At 46.6% G+C, this 23,199-nt stretch overlaps 1 protein-coding gene across 8 annotated transcripts in view; it reads right to left on the reverse strand.

The window, feature by feature from the left end:
* LOC135897938 (testis-specific serine/threonine-protein kinase 1-like) overlaps window positions 1-23,199 on the reverse strand; it is a 330,453-nt gene that overhangs the window by 146,983 nt on the left and 160,271 nt on the right. The gene's annotated exons all lie outside the window — the stretch shown is intronic.

The following is a 23,199-nucleotide window of genomic DNA, read 5'->3' on the forward strand; positions in this document are numbered from 1 at the left end:
AATCTGGGTAGCTCTGGGGACCTGTCGTCATGAGCTCCAGTCTGCGACGAGCCGTTCACTACTTCATGACGTCTTTTCACTCGGCCTCCAATGCTGCGTCACTTCGATCCTGCAGCTGCCACGGTGGTGAACACAGAAGCCAGCGCCATAGGAGTCGGCGCCGTCCTTGCAACACGCAAGCCCGGGCATCCTAAATACCTTCTTGCTGATGCCAGCCGTACATACACCAAAGCAAAGAGCAACTATACTTTAACTGAAAAGTAATGCTTAGCCATTGTATGGGCGATTGGCAAGTTCCTGTCTTACTTGTACGGCCACCCTTTTGACGTCGTCAAGGATCATCACGCTCTTTGTTGGCTAGCAAATTTGCAAGACCTTTGTGGCCATCTGGCCACAAATTATCTGCCAAGCTGTTCAGTTCGCTATTTGAGACGACCTTCGGTACCCACGCAACTATGCATCCTACGGCCGCAAACGACTTGTTATACAACGCAGCCTATGGTCCACTATATGTGCATACTTTCCCGTCGATCCGCATTGCACCTACGCCGGAGTCCTCAAAACGTATGAACGACTTCGGCATGCTCCTACTGGCGAGGAATATTTACATACGTCCGCCAAATAATTCGCTTATATACGAACTACCAACGTTGGAAATTTCGCCTCGGCATTCAGCTGTAGCTTCGCAGGCCGTTCCCTGCCCTGCCTGGCCATTTGATTGTGCGGACATTGACATCTATGGCCCGCTTCCAATGACACCCGCCGGTAACCGATGTATTATCATCGCCGTTGACCATCTTACGTGGTACACTGAAACTGCAGCATTCCGTGCCGCCACGGAATGCGACCTCGCCTCCTGCCTCTTCCACATAAGCTGAGGTGCCCACCTAGTAGCCCATGCATACCCAGTGACCCAACTTGGCGTCAAAATCGTTCATTGAAGAGCGACACATAACCAATGGGACATGATCAGTTACCCAAGTTAGCGTCAAATACGTTCACTGGCGTCAAAAAGGTTCACTGAAGATACAGAATAGCACATATGCATAAACCAAAGCGGGCACTGTTACGTCTCAAAACAGCTATGCGCATTCGTTGGACGCTTTCAACGAGGCATTTGTTTCATCAGCACACGGCGAGACGGTGACGGTGCCATGCATGGACTATCATGCGTAAACAAAAGAGCTCAGTTCGAGGCGACAACAGCCGCTGCCCTCCGTGGAAGCGGTGACTAGCGAAAACCACTCTACCTGAGCCTGACCCTTACAAGCAGACGGTCCCGAAGAGCACAATAATTGATAAACGAGGTCAACGTCCTGTACTTCCGTGGGAACTGCATCGATATCAAGTTTCCAGTTTTCCACGTCGTTGTCTCGTATGCGGGAGCAATGGCACAACATTAAAGTCGGAGTGTTGCGGAGCAGGGTGACGAGATGGGTGGGATTTTTCGAAAAATTCGACAATTGTGACTGGCCGAGACGCAGTCATCAGATTCCATATCTGGTTCCATATCTGGAGCCAGTGTAAATTATGTAAAATAACCCCTTTTCTTTTGTTGCGGCTTCCGGACGTACTCATCCCTGTGCCTGGAGAATCCCGGTCCTATACGCTATCCCGAGTTCTAACAATTGGAGGCAGCGGCGGGATGCAGAATGCAGCAGCGCCAGACGCTGGCAACTGGTTCCTAAGTCGCTGGATGAACGCAGTGCATCGTGACTGCACGGCACAGGGTGAGTGCCTGGCTTTGCGCGTGGGAGTCATCAGATCTTTTAGCCAAGAAATACTGCAAGCCGATATAGGGGATGATACTGCCAATATTTATACAGTGGTTGTAGTGTGTCTCAGCAGAAAGCAGCCTTCAGTATATGTGTGAACTAGCTACCAAAGCAAAATCTCGTACCTACGTAGGAGTTATCGGCACTGGAGATTGACCCGAATTGTAATCAATTGAAAGCTACTCAGGATTGACAACTTCTTGCAATTGATTCGATGCTGTAAAGGGGAACTTGGGCACTTGTCCTTATAAAATTACTATTCAAAAGTTATTGCCATATTGTTCACGAACTGTGGACTGATTATCCTTTGAACAATGCCTCAGCTGATGTTGAAGCTAGACAATAATAACTCAACAATAATGTTGTTGGGTAGTTCACAATTGTTAATTGACTAAATCATGTTTACTTATAGTCAATAATATTGAGCACAATTGAGCCCTAATGTGCAAGACTGAGATTCATAATGTATGTGAAAAACACACATCTGTATATGCGTGCCTGTTTTGCACATGTGTATTGTTTTATTACGCCCTTCTTTATTGGGAAAGAAAGCAACGAAATCCCCCAAAAGAAAGGCGACGGGCAGGGAGACGCAATCTCTCTAATGCTATTCCCAGAGTGTTTAGAGGAGGTATTTAGAGACCTGGATTGCGAAGAATAGGTGTAAGAGTTAATGGAGAATTCCTTAGTAAGTTGCGATTCCCTGATGATATTGCATAAGTAACTCAGGGGACCAATTGCAATGCATGCTCACTGACCTGGACGAGCAAAGCAGAAGGGTGGGTCTAAAAATTCATCTGCAGAAAAGTAAATTAATGTTAAACAGTCTTGGAAGAGAACCGCAGTTTACGATAGGTAGCGAGGCACTGGAAGTGGTCAGGGACCACTTCCAGCGCCTCGCTAGTGACCGCGGATCCGCGGAAATTAGTGACCGCGGATCCGGATCAGGAGGCTGAAATAATCAGAAGAATAAGAATGGGGCTGGGGTGCGTTTGGCAGGCATTCTCAAAAAATGAACAGCAGGTTCCCATTATAACTCAAGAGAAAAGAGCATAACAGCTGTGTCTTAGCAGTACTCACGTAGGGCGCAGAAACGTGAAGGCTTACGAAAAGGGTTCTACTTAAATTGAGAACGACGCAACGAGCTATGGAAAGAAGAATGATGAGTGTAACGTTAAGGGGATAAGAAGACAGCAGATTGGGTGAGGGAACAAACGCGAGTTAATTACATCTCAGTTGAAATCAATAAAAACAAATGGGCATGGGCAGAGCATGTAATGATGAGGGAAGACAACCGATAGTCATTAAGGGTTGCCGACTAGATTCCAAAAGAGGGGAAGCGTAGCAGGGCGTGGCGGGAAGTTAGGTGGGCGGAGGAAATTAAGAAGTTTGCAGGGACAACATGGGGCCCCATAACGTAAAACTATTCCAATATGCTTTTATTCCAATCCACTGACGTCAAATTTGCGTAACCACCGACGCAAGCACAGGGCGGTCACCCACAGGGTTGTCTGAACAGACCAATGAAACGCTCTCCTCGTTCATAGGAGGTTACTTTTGTTTGCTTGAAAAATCAATAACATTGCCTACCCTGAGCGGCTTGTCGTATCTAATGCGAGTACGAGTAGCCGAGTACTTGCATTATCTAGATACTCGCACCTCGAGTATCTAATGCGAGGTGCGAGTAGCCACCGCCTGAACAGCAAGCCGCCTGCTTCCGGCGGCCTGAATAGCCGCCGGCAGCAGCCTGCGGCTATTCAGAAAAAAATGCAGTTTTGTTCGGCATACTAATGCATCTCTCATGCGTACTAGTCACTTTGACGCACTGAGTTGTCGCGGTTTTGTGACGTCGCGTGACAGGCAGGTGAAGTGGGTGCAGCGCAAAACGTTTGACCAATGGCCGGGGGCGTCGAATCAGAAATAACTGTTTTTCTTTCTTTGGTCAAATTATGCATAATCAGTGTGTGCACATCATATCAGATAGGGAGGTATTGCGGTTTTCGTAACGTTGCGTGACAGATAGAGGAAGAGGGAGTGGTCCAAAAAGTTTTTGACCAATCGCTGAGGGCTGATAGCTGAAATGGAATAGAAAAGTTTGGAATAGTTTTACTTATAGGGCCCATGGCCACAATTAGCACATGACCGGGGTAATTGGAGAAGTATGGGAGAGGCCTTTGCCCTGCAGTGGGCATAGCCAGGCTGAAGATGGTGATGATTATTATTATGATTGTTTTATTGATCACTTAATCACCAGTAGGTGCATATATGGTGTTACACGCAACTTGAACAAGAGACATAACTATCGAGAGGGCAGGGAGGCCCTTGCCACCCCCCCCCCTGCGCATCATGCGGGTAGATATGACTGATATATATATATATATATATATATATATATATATATATATATATATATGATACTACGGAACAGCCGCCACAGTGTGGCTGCACTGAGAAGAAAGAAGACGACGTGGCCCCGTTTGATATAGCGTCGCCATCTTTGCTACCGTTGGTCTACGCGTAAATATATTGTGAGTAGACTTGTACATCAGCTACACGTAACATTGATTTGGTGGAGGTGGACGTTCCCCGTACCCGTCATGGAGCTTCGCAGCGGTCGCAACGGCGACAGTGCAACTTCGGATCCTGCTGCCGGCACTTCATCTACGCAACCGCCTCCGCCTGCAGCCCCGACGTACGTCGCTGTTTCCCCCCCCCCCCCCCCCTCGGGATCCTGGTGTTTTCGACGGAGCGGTGTTTTCAATACATACTTATATATATATATATATATATATATATATATATATATATATATATATGTATATATGTATATTGTTAGAAAGGGCCACTGCAAGTAAATTACGCGGGAAGCGAGAGTAGAGAAAGAGGAGGACGACGTTGGTCCTACGATTTCAACGCTCATTAGTGCATTGGTTATCAATAAAAAAGTCCCTTAACCATCTCCGGAGACCGTAACAGATTGGTGGAAGCTGAGGCGTAAGGCGAAGACGAACCCGACGACGGAAGCTCTACTCCCTGGACTTCCTCGCAGCCGCCCCCTTGCCGGACTTGGGCCTTCGCCTATCCAAATGATGTCCCAAGTCCAGACCACTGATGTGGTGAGGGCACCTCCTACGGGTTCATTGCCATACTATCAAGTGCCGCCGAACTTCGGCTGGATCCAGTAGACGGCATCGAAGAGTGGCTCAAGAACTACAAACGGGTGAGAAGATGCAACGGCTGGGACTCGGCAGTGCAGCTTAGTCATGTTGTGTACACGGTAATTAACACCACTCTCATTTTGTACGAAAATCTCGAGGACATGTTCACAAGCTGGGATTATTTTGTTGACGAAGCGCAGAAGTGTTTAGGCAATTGTAACTCTAAGAAAAAGCGAGCAGAGCAGGCATTGGCTCAGAGGGCAGAGCTTTCAGAGGAGACATGTACCACGTTTATAGACGAAATTTAGTTAATGTACTGAATGCCACGATACTTGACGAGGACAAGGTTGGGCACGTTCTTAAGGGCATAGCCGAACACGCGTACAATTTCCTGATTGGCAAAGAGAACCTGAACGTGTCCGAAGTAATGTAGCACTGTCGTACATTTGAGACGCTGAAGATGAGGCAGATAACTTCGAAATTTGGCCATCTGTTAAACGTCCAAACAGTGCACCCTGTCGACACAATGCGCTTACTGACCTCTCATGGACAATACGGCACATTGTGAGGGAAGAATTGCTTCGATGTCAGCAAATATCTTATTGCCCAAGTGACTTTCAGGACGGCTATGCAGCAGGAACAGAACGCACGCGAACGGCGGTTGCTCCGGCCCCATGGCAGGCATCAGTTAACGCAGCGACGTGGGTTCTCATATCGACCACCCTCCAATGACGAACGCCGTTTTCGCTCGTCTCGTTTCTCCCAACTATTGTCGGCTGGGTACCGTCCCCGAGAAGAGCGATACTACCTTTCAATACCTTCGGAAAGGCCTGGTTGCTCCGAGCTGCCACAGGTGTCTCGACCCATTTCGGTGTGCTACAGCTGTGGCGTCTCGGTTCATATCTCGTGCTTTTGCAACTACCGCCCTTCACACAAGCGAGAGCCCTTGCACAAGTCCTCCCAGCCTTTCGACGGCCCGTATTCTATGCCATGGCCACCACGCACACTTCCCGGTTTACGCTATTCCTCGCCAGCCCCTGATCATGCTTAAAGCCGTCACGAGCTCCCCGTGCTCCATGATCGCCATCGCCGCGGTGACGCATGCAGTCACCGCCGCCGGACAAGTAGTCGGTGCGGCCAATGGGGGTGAGGCCGCAAGATACCAAGCACTATCGACAGATATGCCCCCGTCAGTGTTGACGCCCCGCGTAAGCTGCTGGTCGTGACCTGTCCACGAACGACTACTACCCCTCTTACACGGGCACTTGCAACGGCCGTTAACGCAAACGGCAGTTGAACGCCGTAACGGCAGTGGGAACGGAACGGTGGTGGCAGCGCTCACACGGCACTTTCCATGCTCAGTCGGTTCACTTCCGTTTCGACGATTGATCACGTAACTCTTGAACTTTTTACCGCGCCAACTCTAAAAAAAATTTGTTTCCCCAATTATTTCGCTACATGCTGTACAATGTGTTTGTTTAACTATTTGCAAAAGTTGTTTGCAAAACTAGCGAAGAAGCTCAATTAGCCGATCCAATCCGATCCATGGCGTTGCAAAATGGCTGCGTTTGTTGTGGTTTCAACGTGGTGAAGCGTCCCATTTCACGTTTCATCGCTTGTACTAATCGCAGCTTCACTGTGCATATCCTTTTTTCTTTCGTACCGCGAGTGACCGTCTGCGCGATTCAGCAGGTGCAGTGTTGAACGTGGTACGACTTTGCGACGCGCACCTCAGAACAGCCACGGAATGGCGGTTAGCCGGCCACCTTATGATTGCGACCGTGATTGTCCACCCGATTTGCTTCTCCTGGTTGCGCACTACGAGCAAAGCGCTTTTGCGCCGGCGCGCTCACCTGCAGCGCGGACACGTTGCTGCTGGGGGCTGCCATCTTGTCTACTGCACGACGAAACGGACGGAAGCGGCGGCGCAACGGAGACCGGCGAGCTCCGTTGATTTCAATCGCCGTTGGATTTCCAACGGCGCTCGCGCTGCCGTGTAACTCCGCCTAACGGCCGTTAAGGCCAACTGCCGTTTTCCTTAACGGCCGCTAAAGTGCCCGTGTAACAGGGGTATACCACCGTCTCGGCCTGCCGTGTGACAGCCCTGAGGTACTTCTGTTCCCGTCCGCGCACTTCTCGGTGGTCGGGCGCGCTTTCGCGGCGCTGCTCGGCTACTTGGGCGGGCCCGACTTGTACGAACGGCTGTAGCCACCGTGCGTTCCTTGACCTGCCTTACTGCTCGGTCCTCTCCCCTTGTTCTCCCCTATCCTTTTTATCCCTTTCCCCCATACGTACAGCGCTGCGGAGGTAACCTCGCACGAGAGGCAGGAATGGCGCTGTACTATCTGTTCCTTTTCTCGTTTAAAATCACTCGTCAGTGTTTATGCTCAAGAACAAAGTTCATGTACTTGTTGATGATGTACCTCCCATGGCACTTGTGGATACAGGCGCAATATCTGTGATGAGTCTCAATTTTAAGATGCTTCTTTGACTGAAAGTGATGTTTTCTGCGGACGTATTTGTGTGCTTAATGTTTCCCGCAGAATTCGTGGTTATTACACGATCAAATGACGACGTTATTTTGGGAATTGATTTCTTGCGGGAGTGTGAGGCAACTGTCGACTGTAGAATTGGGCACCTTTTCGTCCACGGTAGTTTCCCAGCTGCGCTCTTGGAGAATTATTCACGTGATGAATGCATCTTTGTCATGTCCGAGGACATGGTAGTTCCTGAATTTTCTGCTGTGTGCGTTCCAGCACCTTCTTCTAGTAACGACCTTGTCAAGTTCGATGCCACACTGGAACCGATTCAATTTACTTGTGTGAGAAAAAAAAGGCATTTTAGTTCCTCATTGCGTGGTGTCTGTAGTCGAATGGCGCGAAAGTGTGTGCACCATTAACAGTTCACTGGAGCCTCCACTGTTGCCTCGTGGCATGAAACCCGCTGTATTCAAATCGGAATCCTCTACGACGCTGGTTGCGCTTTTTGCTGCTACAAGCGAGAATGAACCTCTAGATTCTCAATGTTTAGCAGATTAACAACTTCTACAAATGATCAGCAAGTCTCTTACTCAAAACGAAGGTCATACGCCCCTGGGCGTTCTCTCCAAGCACTCGGAAGTGTTCGACTTTTCGAAAAACAGCAAAATGCCTTTAATACCAGCGTCTCGACTATGACATTGGATCAAAACCGCTTCGGCACTTCCTATACGTCCAAAGTTTACAGCATGGCACCGTCAGAGCGCAGCATCATCAAAGAGCAAGCGCAAGGGATGCATGGAAAGGAAGTAATTCGAGAATTGGTAAGTACCTGGGCAGTTGCTGTCATTCTCGGGCGCTATTCTGGACATTCCGCCATTTTCTTCGATGCCTGACATAGACGCAACGCGAATAAAATGGCACTTATAACCCCATTTTGCTTTCGTAACGTGGCGCCAACTACACATTTTGCCTAAGAAACTGAAATGAAGGTGCTCAACGAAAGGTTCTGGGTAAGTCAAAACAGTTTTCCTCCGCAGTAAAAATAAAGCAGTTAGCTTTATTTCGTACAAGAACAAGGATGGCGGCAACGCGCTTGGTTTTTTGCTTGAGACAACATACGCGACCTACCAGTGGTGATGCGCGCACGTTCTAGGCCACGTTATCGTTATCTCGTGAAACGCAAGTGACTCGGCCCGCCTCGGCTGGCTGCGGAACGGCCGAACATCACCGATAGCGTTGCGAACGCCAAAGATGTCCACTAGCGCCTTGATTGAAATACAAATTCAGCAGTGAAAAGTGGACAAAATTGCCAAAAGTTTGGTATGTTCAAGCAATACTATTTCGTATAAACGTGTTCTTTTAAAGAATGATGGCCCCAAACACAAATGCCAACACCACCCGAGAGCGCCGCAAATACTATGGGCACGCGTTATGAACAAAAGATTTTCATTGTGCTACACGATGGGGGAAATGTGGTGATACCCACTCCTCTCGGCTGCCATTGTTTCTGGCTGCTCATTAGCATAATTCGCGCAGCTTGTATCACCACAAATTAAGACGGAAAGTCTCAGCAATTGCGGCACAGTGCAGCGTCACGCTTCGTCTAAATGACATTTACGAAACAGCTGTTCCTGTGACGCTTCTCACAGGATATTCCTTCAGCCAATCAGCAAGCTGGCATGGCTCATATCTTGAATCGCCACCACATATTCGCGAAATTAAAGATGCATTGCACTGGCTTCTGTGTGCTACCGCTCAGATTCTTTTTGAAGCGCTAACGTCGCGATATAGCTGCCAAGGACCAAAAAATGTATTAGTCCATAAATTTAGCAGCTCCACGTCACGTTTCTTCATCTTGATGAAAACGCAAAATTGCCTTTTGCAAAACTTCCGCTTCCCGGCACAAATTTCAAAGCACGTGACCTCTCTAAAGCCAATCAGAGAGTAAACATGGCGGATAATGGTGGCCGTGCAGCCGCCATGCCTGTCCAGAATAGCGCCCCTTCTGAAGATAGTATGTTGAGATTCTGCGTTGATTAGCGCCGACTGAATTCCGTTACCAAGAAAGACGCCTATCCGCTGCCGTGTATTGATGACGCCATCGACTGTCTGCATTCCGCTTCCTACTTTTCTTCCGTGGATCTGAGAGCAGTGTATTGGCAAATTCTTATGCACCCAGCTGACAAGAAAAAGACGGCATTCGTTAAGCCTGACGGGTTGTATGAATTCAACGTCATGTCGTTTGGATTGTGCGATCGCCGGCGATATTCGAAATATTCTTGGCTAATATTCTGTGCGGTTTGAAATGGCATATTTGTAAGAGCTGCTTTGATGATGTAATTTTCGGATGCACATTTCAGGAGCATAACACTCGCCTCTCTATTGCAACCGGCTGTATCGAGAAGGCTGGTCTTGAGTTGAATTCCAAAAACTATCATTTTGGCGAGCGCCAAACTGTGATGTTAGGACATCTCGTCGATAAAGATGGCATTAGGCCCGACCCACAGAAGACGGCAGCTGTTGAATCATTGAAGCAACCTAAATGTGCCAAAACGTTTCGCAGCTTCATAGGGCTGTGATCATATTTGCGGTGGGTCGCACCCAGTTTCGCGGATGTTGCTCCCACTTTGACGAATCTTCTGTGTACGAAAACTCCGTTTCAGTGGACCCATGAGTGTGACACCACTTTTAGCCAGCTGAAGTTTTTATTAACTTCACCGCGAATACTCTCGCACTTGAATCCTTCATACCCAATAGATATTAACGCACACGCAAGCTCCGTCGGCATCGGTGCCGTCCTCGTTCACTGCTCTAGGAACAATGACCATGTCGTCGCGTACGCAAGCCATTCTTTTGAGCAAGCCTGAACGGAATTACATTGTGATGGAACGGAATGCCTAGCGGTAGTATTCGCCATGCAGCGGTTTCGCTGTTACGTTTATGGTCGCCCGTTCACAATCGTCACAGATCACCATTCCCTATGCTGGCTGGTCAACGTTTGTGACCCGTCCAGTCACTTCGCGCGATGGGCCCTTCCTCTACAGGAATATGTATTCACAACTTCGTACAAGAGTGGCCCTCGACACGCTGACGCGGATTGCCTTTCTAGGATGCCACTACGTACGACGGATTGTGAAGCGGAGAACTTTGTCGATATTATCGCGTCCCTTTCGCTTTACTTACCCCGATGCCTTGACATTAGTCGCAGAGCAGCGCAAATATCACAGCTTAAGTGCTCTGTTCTCTGCCTTCCAAGAGCCTATAACCGCAGGTCAATTTTGCGTCCGAGATGGTCTTCTTTACTAGAGGAACTTCTCAACGACGGATGCCCGCTTTCTACTGGTGGTTCCAGAGCCTCTTTGCACATCTGTTCTGCGCATCACGCACGATGGCCCGACCTGGGGTGACTTAGGGACCGCGCGAACACTTAGTCGTACCAAAGAAATATTCTACTGGCCTCAAATGCGTGAAACAATCCACATCTAATGAGTGAAACCACGTTTATTCCACATTAAAATGCGCCGGAGATGCTGCGGTGGAAAGGGAGGGGTATTACTGTAAAAGGAGAAAGGTGAGGTTGCCTCCGTTTTATTAACGAACGTCCTGGAGGCAGCTAAGTGGGGGCCGCATGACGCTTGTGGCTGTCGCGGAGCCGATCGCCGACCGGTGGTGCCGCCGGGTCCTGGAGGAACAGCAGCAGTGCTCGCCAGAGCTCGATCGCACGGTCCGGAGACGTGGTATACGGGCAAGCCCGAGTCGGGAGAGAAGAAGGCCAGGGTCCCCGCTGTATGGTGGCCAGGGCACGAAGCCTCGGTGGGATGTAGAGGCGACACTCCCAACACAGGACAACAATGCGGTCAGTTCTACACAGTGCCAGAACAACAAGCGACCTACCTCAGCTCCAGCCGGTCACCTGCAGCCAGTAAAGCTCCCCAGTTCCCCTTTTGAAAAAGTCGGCACAGACCTGATCGGACCGTTTCCGCGTTCTTGAAGAGGCAACCGGTGGATCATTATGTGTGCTGACTACCTGACGTGGTATTGTGAGACGGCAGCCCTATCCTTCGGAACTGCAGTCCAGCTTTTCCAGTTATTGCTGCATTCAATCATACTCCAACACGGGCCGCTTCGCATGACAATAATTTACCTTTGTCGCCAATTTATTGCCGATAGTGTTGAAGAATGACTGCCTTCATGTGCCTCCACGTTCATACACTCAACAACGTATCATCCACAAACTACAGGGCTCATCGAGCGCACAAACTGAACATAGATAAGCATGCTATCTATGTACGTCACTTTCCACGACGAGAACTGGGATGAAGTATTACCGTTCGTGACGTGCCTTTTCAACTCTGTGAAATAGGAAACGACGGGTTTCAGCACTTTCTTCCTTTTTTACGCACGTCCACCTCGTCACACGCTTGGACACTATCGTTTCTCTTGTCATCCATGAAAATTTGTCTATGGCGGAGACTTTGTGTCGTGTAGAAGAGGATCGTCGACTTGCTCGCTTACGCACGTTGGCCATGCATCGCTACTCTATAACACGCTACGACAGTCATCATCAACATGTTACCTATGTTCATGGCTACCTCGTATGGCTGTGGACTATTAATCATGGGGTTTAACTTGCCAAAACCACTTTCTGATTATGAGGCACGCGGCTGTGGACTCAGACACGCAGACGTGACTTGAGCCAGAAGCTGCTTGCCGAATGTGCGTGGCCGTTCGTTATCCTCGATCGTCTAAGCGAAGTGAACGACACGATTGCACGTCTCACTTCCTATGGTCGCTCTTAGCGCAAGACTGAAGCTGCGCATGTTGCCGCCCGAAGCCGTTCACACTCAAGAAGAATTAAAATTGATGAAAAAAAAACTTGCCACAGGTTGGAACTGATCCCGCAGGTGGGTCTGGTTCCCACCTGCGGCAAGTTGTTTTTCATCCAGTTTAATTTCGATTTATTTATCTTTTTTTGTTTTCATTTATTAAGCACAAGTAATTTCCCCCATGTTGTCCTTGGTGTCAGTGTTTTTTGGTTTCTTATGATATGACTAATAAAAATCGGGCCCCTCAGTTAACCTCCTTTCTTCTCATTTAGTGTATAACGAGGCAGATGAGCATGAAGAAGAAAGAAGGGACTGTAGCCCGTAATTTCGTGCTGTGAGATGTCGAATGCATACGTAATGAAAGGTAGCACGCTGTCCCAGTTCTTATGATCTGACACGACATACATGTACAACATGTTAGTAAGAGTTCTGCTCGTGCGTCCCATAAGGCCATTTATTTGTGGGTGATACGGGGTGGAATGTCGAAAAGGGGAAGCACATAGAAGAAGCATCTCCTCCACCATGTCTGCAGTGAACTGCAGCCCACGATCGCTAATGATGACTCTGGGAGGTCGATGTCGGGTGAATGACACAACGCAGCAGAAAAATACACACTTCGGCTGCAGTAGCCAATGGTGTCGCAGCTGTCTCAGAGTAGCGTGTCAAGTGATCGGCACACTCGACAATCCTTCGATTCCCATCTGATGAACGCGGGAAAGGACCGAGAAGGTCGATGCTGACTTGCTCAAACGGAGTGGGGCGGGGGGGGGGGTGGCACTGGATGTAGTCGACCAGTAAAAGCTCTCGTCGGACGTTTATGACGTTTATACCCGCAGCAGCTAGACACGTACGGGTCGGTCGTCTGGCGCATTTTACGCCATTATAATTTCTCGAACGTAGTAGAGCGTTTGCGCAAATCTCAAATGACCAGATCTTCGATCGTCATGCATAGCGCGCAAGATGGAGACACAGAAACGGTCCGGGACCACCAGAAGATATCATGGGCCTGCCGCAGAATAGTTCTTTTTGTAAAGAACCCCATCACGAACGCAGAAGCGAGTGGATGGTTATTGACTTCCTTGCAGTAATGAGCAGAGGCTCACAAGTTCTGTCTCTTTCTTGCTCGACCTTGAAGGTATTCATGTCAGGAAATCCTGACTTCAGTGATGCGATCTAGCGGTCGAAGTTGTCCGAGCCGGAGCCCTTCGTTGGAAGCGGCATGCGCAAGAGACATTCAGCGTCGGCGTGCCGACGGCGCGCCTGTCGCGCGAACTCCGTGGTGCGCCGCACTTTCGAAGAAGGGGGAAGCCGTTCTTCGCAGCGATGGCCGCTGAAATAGCTGGACCCTGGCAGCGGACCGCACCAGAAGACTGCCGCACCACCCAATCGCTAATATTAGAATCCTTCCCGGGAGGTCGAAGAATATTGCCGACAACACAGACGAACCGTAGCAGATTAGAGAAGCACGTGCTCCGAAGCTACAACCGCGCATTTGACAACCGCCCATTCCGCTCGCAGAATTTTATTTCGAATAAGAAAAAGTTTTAATAAAAAAGAGCTGCGCATAGCCAGTGACACAAAGCCAGTTACCCGAGTTGGTCTCAAATGGGTTCATTGAAGATCAGCATGTACCCAGTGTACTAAGCTTGGTGGATGGCAAGACGACGGTGGATGGCTTCGAACTGGGTTCCCTTAGTACAATCAAGAAAAATATTGATTTTCTAGGTTCAATACAGCTTTGATTATTAATGCGACAGTACTAGGGACCCCTTCTCGCCGAAAGTCGGTTGTTGATGTTTTCATAGGCGGAGATGTCAGCGAGCGCAAATTCCTGTATACAGTGGTAAATAGGTATAGGTATATGGCACGTTTGCCCATATGAAACGCGATATGTGCGTGTTATACTGCCACACCACTCTAATACTAAAGTCTCTCATACCTTGTCTTACATTATTCAATAAGGTATTTCTCAAAAATTTGAAAAGAATGGCCCACAAAAAAATCTCATTTAGAAAAACCCGCCAACGCATGCCTTTTAAGCTAAATTTTCTCAGACCTAAACCTTAGAACTGCGAAGGAATAACTATAACCTGAAAATCATGTAAGTTTTGTCGCTTGACTGTGCCCTACTTGAGGAGTCGGCCAACGCAAGAGTGCGTTTATACAAGAAAGCTGGCCTTCGTGTATAGAATTCGCCGCCATTGTTTCTCGGCAAACCTATGGTTAGGTAAGCAGCAGTTGCCGGGAAGTGTAAGAAGCAGTCAGGGTTAATGCTGTGGTGTTCCACTCTTAAAGACGGAGCTCAAGCCTCCTCCGAATATTTTCCTTCCTCAGTGAACATTGCAATTTATCCGAGCCTTAAAAAAAGCTTAAGTCACCCGATCTTCAAAGAAGGAGTTCAATCTGACCCGTGTTGATTTCGTGCCATGTCTGCCTATCTCCTTACTGTCTTCAAAAAACTTCTGCCGATGCGTATTCATTGTTTGTTGGAAAAATATGACATAGTTATTTAAGAACAACATGATTTTCCATGGACGTTAACTTTGAATGCTTACCGGAATACTCTTACACGAATTTTAACCGCTTACAGATGGAGAGGAACGAGCGTATAGATGATAGAAAACATTTATAGCGCAAAAAGGCGGTATATCACACCCACTGTAGGAATCGATGTTATGCGAAGCAGTGTGCGTGGAGCCTAGCAAGTTAACGAAACGACCACGAGACGAACAAGACCTCGGCGGCTATTGTATGACCTACATGACACGCACGTCATGGCATTTATATTATAACCTATTATTTAATTTGGTCTACACTCTCGTCATACCATGCCAAGTTTCCTAGCCATCAAGTCAACAAAACGACCATGAGAGCACCAAGACATAGGCGACTAGGTAGATAGTGTCCAAATTGCAAATGTTCGCCGAGAAATCCTTAGCACTTAAAATGAGCAAGTAAAACGATTTCACAAAGAAATACTGACAAATAACTATAATTAACCGCTAAATAAAGAAAGCTGCACCCATGCTATAGTGTCTCAGTCCCCAATAGGCTAAATAACAGGCTGACCGTCACGACGTGGCGGTGTCCGTCAGCGTGTGCCGCCTCTTAACTCGAACGCGCCGTGCGCGTCTCCCTCCATCGTGGTCGCTTGACGGAGACGCCTCGCCACTGTGCAACGCTGTGGTCACATGGTGCGCGTAGAGGTCGCGGCTGCCACGATTTCAACTGCAAGTCGTATGCAGTCGAGCCCCGATTAGTCCGCGCTGCCCGTCTGCGTTCATCGCTTCCGCCAGCGACGGCACTGACCGTCAAGAACAAAGAGGCGAAACTGAATGGCGAAACTGTTTATTGGTCAAAGATTTGCCCAGAAAAACAGGCTGCACTCAAAGCATGCCAACAGCGGTGAACACAGTCGACGATCGTCTAAAATCTTATCTGCGGAGCAAGCACCTCGGCTTTTATATAAGAGCCATCGAAGATTCCCGAATAAAAGTAGGCGCCCGCGTATCTTTTAGAAAGCGCTACACAATTCGCGTTGTGCATACAATCAGATTACACAAGGTTTGGTGACAATACACAATGTACAAACCATCAATTACCATTGTGCTACCTTTCTTTGTGTCGTATAAGTCTTGTTTTTCAAACTTGTTTGTACTGTGTTCGCTTCTATTTACTATGTTCTTTATATTTGTCACCGTTTACTTGATGCATAATTATTGTAACACTGTAATGCATTGTGTTTGACATACCTGTATTATGTCTCTTTTACACAGTACATATACATGTGTTCTCCTTGATATAATTTCGTGTGAGATTAGCAGTATTGTTTAATAAATAATAATAAATACCATTCGGAGAAAGTTCTGATACACGCAGGCACGTCCTGCGCTGAGCGATACCGTTTATCCTTTGTTAGCCGGTGAAAGAGCGGTCACCCGAGAAAGATAAACTAATGTAGTACGTGCCCATGCCCGCCTCTTAAACAGCATCGTCCCGATGCTACATACATAACAGGAGAGCAAAAACACGAAAGCACGATTAGCAAGAAAAAAAAAGTAACAAACAAATAGAGTCACAAAGCTTGTCAGCGTAGTAGAATGGTTTCAGCCGCACAACATGGACTATTTCAGGTCATGAGAGGCATTGCTGTGATAGCGAAATTCCGTTTGTCACGGCCTAATAGGCCAGGGCGTCAATTCGTCGGATGGTCTTGTTGGGTCTGAAGTAACGTCTTAGAAGATTCTGACTAAGACCTTCGTTGGTGTATTGCCGTCCAAACCGAAACACGGTCGCCACGCTGGTACTCCATGTAGCGTCATCGAAGGTTGCAGTGACGGCTGTCGGTCCTCTGCTGTTTCTTGGTGCGCATGCGGGTGAGCTTTCGGGCTGCTAAGTGGTGGAACAAGGAAATGAAGTAATTTATAGAAGAGCGTGGGCAGGCGTCAAGGAATCATTGAGGAACAAAAAGGTTGGAATGACACGAAGATGTCCTCCTTAGATGGAACAAATACAGAGAAAAGGCAAAGTGAAAGCGAACACTGGGTTCATAACATTTGCAAAAAAGACCAAGGCGCCCCAAAAAGATTCTGGAACCATAAAAGAGCACTCGAAGCTCCTGCTAAAAATTTGCAAACTGCTATGGAAGATGAAGGCAGAAGCACCTGCGAAGGAGACGATGCGCTGCGGTACACCACAGATGTCATTAGAGATAACTGAAGCACGAAAGAAAGCGTACTGCCGACTCAAACAAACCGAGGAACAATAGCAAACGCTGATAGATCAAAAGTTAACATAAAAAGCTTTTATTGGAAAAAGCAGAAAATATGTCTATCACCACGGCAGCACGACCCAATGAAATCCCAATACCCCTAATCAAAAACTTCCTTCCAAAGAGCAAGGCAGTGCTGACTAATACCATAGAGCAAGTCATTAGAACGAACGAAATTCCAGTTTGATGGTGTAAAAGCAAGAGGAACGTCATCTGCAAAGGCAAAGTGATAAGGATAAGATGAGTTAGTACTGGTCAGTAACTGTAACGTCGGTGATATATAGAATGGCAATGCAAGGCATACAATTAGAACTGTCGAATAGATGGAGGTAAATGTATTAGGAAAACTGCAGAATCGTTCAGGCCAGTCATACGCTTAAAGGATAATATGTTTGTACTGGCCCAGCCTATAGAGACTCAGTAGCTCAGAATAGATTTTATCGATCATATTTCCAGATAATAAAGGAGCCTATGAAAACATAGAGAGGGAATTTTTGTTCTTCAACACGAAGGCATAGAGGAATATTTTGTGAAGCTGCTGAAGGACATTGATAGAGACGATCGAGTACAATTTGTATGGAAAAGTCAGAAACGTAATTAAGCGGTGTATATTCACAAAGGACTAAAGCAAGCATGCCCTCTGTCTCCACAGCGGTTCACGGTTTATGTTAGGGCACCGAAAGACAACTGGCAAACAGCGAAATATGGTGCGATTTATTCTGCGTGCGTAATGGACAAATGGTGCGACAGGAGCTCCCCGAACTGATAGGTGGGGACGTAATAGTGTCGCTAGCGATCAATAGAAATGGTATGCACACACTAGTGAGTATGTGTAGTAACGCAGCGAAAACTTTAGGCCTCAAGTTTAGCCCAAGGAAGTGAGGAATTATGACCTTTAATGAAGGTACAATAATTTACGTGGTGTCGATTCTACAGCAAATCATACCCATAGTCAAACAAAATAAATACCTCGGCGTATACATAAATGAAGGGAAAGCTTACTGAAGCACGCACCAAGCGAATCTGAAAATAAAGGGGAAGTGGAATGCTGCAACAATGAAACCCCGAGCAGTGCGGGGCCGTAATAATTATCAGGTTGTGCGTGCAATCTGCAAAGTAGTAATGGTGCGCTCACTAAGAATCAAGAAGTCTTTATTGAGTAACACAAACAAAATGTATACACAGATATTTGGACCGATAGCCAATGAGGCTAGTAAGCGGTCCAATACAAAATAACATATAGGACAGCAATCACAAACACATTGCAGAAAAAACTAACTTTGTAGCCTTGCTTCCATTCCCAAAAAAATGTTTCTTGCATGTCAGTTTGAAATTCCTAGCTTGCTTTACTTCAATTGGCAACGAGTTCCAAATTTTCGCTCCTGTAAATTCTATTCGTCTTTCTCCGTACGCATTATGGCAAATAGGAAGGTTAAAATTGCCATTGCTGGCTTGTCTAGTGTTGCGGACGGGAATACTGAATGCACCAAGAGGTAAGGGGTAGTTGGTATTTATAATATTATTAACCATAAGAGCTATTTTGTAATCGCGTAAGGTTGTGAATGACATGATTTGCATTGCGTCAAAAATGTTATTGTTAGAACTATTCGAAGAAGGTAATCCCATGGTTTTCAAGGCACGTTTTTGTAGTCTTAGCAATGGTGTTAAATACGTTTTATATGTGATTCCCCATGATTCACTGCAATAACTGAGATGACTGTGACATAATGAAAAATACAGTGATCTAAGAATAGCAGGTGGAAAGTGCCGCCGTGCCTTAGACAAGGTAAAACAACCATACGCAACCTTTTTACACACACTGTGCACCTGTTCCTTCCAAGACAAGTGGCAGTCGAACATGACCCCTAAATATTTAAAAGAATAATAATAATAATATTTGGGGTTTTACGTGCCAAAACCACTTTCTGATTATGAGGCACGCCGTAGTGGAGGACTCCGGAAATTTTGACCACCTGGGGTTCTTTAACGTGCACCTAAATCTAAGCACACGGGTGTTTTCGCATTTCGCCCCCATCGAAATGCGGCCGCCGTGGCCGGGATTCGATCCCGCGACCTCGTGCACAGCAGCCCAACACCATAGCCACTGAGCAACCACGGCGGGTTATTTAAAAGAAGACACACTATCAATAACATTGTTGTCAACACATATAGAAAAATCACTTAATTCAATACACTTTTGTTTTGAACGAAAAATAACATATTTAGTTTTTTCAGTGTTTAAAGTTAGATGATTATTACGAAACCAGGTCGAGATACGTTGGAGTTCATTGTTAATAGGATTTTCTATTGATTCAAGTGAGTTGCCAGTAAAGATAAGTGCAGTGTCATCCGCATACATCAAAATTTGAGAACACTGTATTGCATTGGGGAGGTCATTAATAAAGAGCGAAAATAAAAGCGGTCCCAGAACTGACCCCTGGGGTACACCACACGTAACAGTTTGGTATGCAGACTTGAACTGTTTGAGGACAACTTGCTGCTGTCGTGAAGAAAGATAACTTTTAAAGAATTCAAGGGCCCCGCTACGCACACCATATGCTTCCAGTTTCATTAAAAGAATGGAGTGTGAAACTGTGTCGAAAGCTTTTTTGATGTCTATAAATACGCTTACAGCAACATTATGGTTATGAAGAGCAGATAGGATAAGCTGTGATAGAGTAACTACAGCCGTGGACGTGGACCTGCTAGAAACAAATCCGTGTTGCTGAGGACAAATAATATGATTAACATCAAGAAAGGTTTTCAGTTGGAAAGCAATTAATTTTTCAAAAATGGTATTGACGACACTCAGTACAGATATTGGCCTGTAACTAGACGGGTTGTTAGGGTCACCAGTTTTAAATATCGGAACAACTTTTGCAACTTTTAAAGTATCGGGGTATAAGCTAGAGTGTATCGCATGATTGAATATTCTGCACAAAGGAACACAAAACAAATCAATGTTGTCCTTGATGACCTTAGCCATTATGCCGTCTGGCCCGGCCGCTTTATTCGTGGGCATGTTCGCCACAACACTTGCAACTTCATCGCTAGTAATGTTCGAGAAACTGAATTCATTATTAATACATCGAGGTATGTCGGATGTCACTGAAGCTAAGGGAGTAGGTTGCGCACTGTTCTGACCGTATGTTGTGAAGAACTGATTAAACTGGTCTGCAGTCTCTATTGACAAGTTGACAGGAACAATCTGTTTTCTTTTAGCTGTTCCCGTAACTTCTCCTACAATCTTCCATACTTGCTTTGTGTCATTTCCTTGACGATTAACCAAATTAGTATAATACAATTTCTTTGATTTTCTCATCATCGCCACGGATTTGTTTCTGTAATACTTAAACTGTTTCAAGTAATAAGCATTTGTTCTGTTGTTTTTGAGCTTATTATAGTACGAATCCTTCTTTTTCAATACTGTGAGTATTTCCTCAGTAATCCAAGGACATATGGCATGTTTGTAGTTGAGCCGAGAAAACTTCAGTGTTGACTTAGTAATTGCATCGGAAACAGCAGATACAAAGTCAGCAAATTCTGTGTGAACGTCACTGTGACACAGATTTTCGAAATGAATAGATTCGAGCAAACGCCTGACATGCGCGTAGTCCACCCGTGAAAATACATTGGTATGGGTAGGGCAAATACAATCGATACCCGACCGTGGCAGAAACAGAAAAGTTGAACAGTGATCAGCAATGTTTTGGTTACAAACACCAGCGCAGGCATCCATATCACGGTTACATAAGATGTGATCAATAATTGTTGCAGACTGATGTGTAATTCTAGTGGGCACATTGATAACATTCTTGAGGTTGAACGATTTTAGTAAGAAAATATAATCTGGACAGTCATCCTTTGATAAGTCGATATTGAAATCACCAACTATTGCTAACTGATTATTAAAAGACATCAGAGGAACCAGAATGGACTCCATATCAGATATGAACTGACTTGTGCACGTGTTTGGCGGACGATATACCACGCCTATTACGACGTCTGTCTTAAGGCGAATAAAAAGTGCTTCTGTGGTATTAGAGCTCAGAGAGGAATCCGAGAGCTGTTGATAATCTATGCCGTTTTTTATAAAAAGAGCAACGCCACCCCCTCGTGCGGTGCTATCTCTTGGTAAAGATAGCGTTGTGTAACCCGGTATGTACGGTATTTCTCCTTTCTTAAGCCAGGTTTCAGTTACAGCGATAAGATCATACTGGAAAGAATGTTGCGATAAATGTACAGTGAGTTGGTCTAAATTTTTATTTATACTGCGGACATTGCAATGAAAAATGGAAAGGTTTTCGCTCTCGTGCCACTTAGCACTGATTTCCTCGACGGAAAAGGCCATGTTTCTAGACTACCTGAGCAAGATCAGCGTCACAGGTTGTATGTAGAACATGCGAGGTATCTGTCTTGCGCATCAGGATCTTGCCATCTGATACCCATGCGTGTTTCCACTGTTTTTCCTTTTTGGCTTTCCGTGCTTTACCTAGCAAAATTTTGTTTGCCGGGCACAAATGTTCGTTGATGAACACGGGATTTTCGTGATCGTCAAAGCTCAGAAGTGTAGTGTTCAGCCGTTGCTTTTTCGCTGTTTTCAGAATGCTGTCTCTCACTCTCCTGGAAGCAAACTTAACAATGATGTTGGGTTCGTCCTTGTTTTTTGAGGGCACACGATGGATAGCTTCAACATCGGATTCATCGAACTTGGTGCTCAAGAGATGACAGATCGATGTCATCACTGAAATCAGATTTTCAGTGGGTGCTGGAGGGATGCCTTTGATTTCAAGGTTATTTCTTCTACTGTACTGCTGCAGTTCAGTCAATTCGTGCCTGAGAGTTTTCACTTCATTTGTGAGTCGGTTGTTTTCTTTTTTCATTTCCAGGTTTACGTTTTTCACGTCAGACAGGGTCTTTTTGAGCTCAGAGATCTCTGTTCTAAATTCTTCGAACTTTTCATTGATAAAGCCCATTGAAGTTTTGACAGATTCCATTTCAGATTCAATCACATGCTTTATATCTTGTTTTAGTTCACTTTGCTTAGAGTTAAACTGTGCACTCAAGTCAGTCATAGCCTTTACAAGTTCTTTTATAGTTGAAGGAGGCTTATCACCCATGCTGGACACAAACACGAACGGAGCAATCCAGTAGCCTAAGATCGATGTAATCAAAGATACAGGATACACACCTGCAATGAACGAAGAAGGCGGTTAGCCTCTGCCTGGTTGCGAAGGCTGCCTGGATTGCTCCGTGAATGATGTGGGGACCGTCGTGCAGCGGTTATATAGGGGACGCCGTTGATATCGGACAGTAGTGCGCAGGTGCGGCTTGCCAGTAGAGAACGGAGGGAGGGGGACGATCCGTGGACACGTGTAGGTTCCACCAGCAGTGACGGTAGCAGCTTCGGATTCCGCTCCTCAAACGCGCATTTCTGCAATGAACGAAGAAGGCGGTTAGCCTCTGCCTGGTTGCGAAGGCTGCCTGGATTGCTCCGTGAATGATGTGGGGACCGTCGTGCAGCGGTTATATAGGGGACGCCGTTGATATCGGACAGTAGTGCGCAGGTGCGGCTTGCCAGTAGAGAACGGAGGGAGGGGGACGATCCGTGGACACGTGTAGGTTCCACCAGCAGTGACGGTAGCAGCTTCGGATTCCGCTCCTCAAACGCGCATTTCTGCAATGAACGAAGAAGGCGGTTAGCCTCTGCCTGGTTGCGAAGGCTGCCTGGATTGCTCCGTGAAGCCTGGATTGCTCCACTAACGTTTTCACATGACATTTTTATGCTTAAAAGTGGATATTTTGTCGGGGTTGCGAGTCAACAGAAGATTGGTAGGCCGGTTGGCTTCGGGAAGCCAAGGTAAAACCACAAATGAGTAAGTGCAAGGTGTCGCTGGTTGGGCCTCTCTTAAAGGAAGAGCAGCACAGAACAAAATTGATTTTGAACAAAGACTCGCGGACATGCATGCAAATAAATGGGCAGATAAAATTCACAAGTGCCTGCACTTGAACAGAGCGAACAAGCAATAGAGGAAGAGGTCAAGAAAGTTGGCAACCAAGAACAGGGTATTTTAAACTGTAAATAGACAACCAAGAGTCACCAGAAAGATAGCGAGAGAAACAGAGAGTGTTAACTGGATACAAAGAATGAAAACAAAATGTGCCATGGATATTTACAAGAATGAGAAG

This window comes from Dermacentor albipictus, chromosome 2 (assembly GCF_038994185.2).
Source record: "Dermacentor albipictus isolate Rhodes 1998 colony chromosome 2, USDA_Dalb.pri_finalv2, whole genome shotgun sequence".
NCBI classification, from domain to species: domain Eukaryota; kingdom Metazoa; phylum Arthropoda; class Arachnida; order Ixodida; family Ixodidae; genus Dermacentor; species Dermacentor albipictus.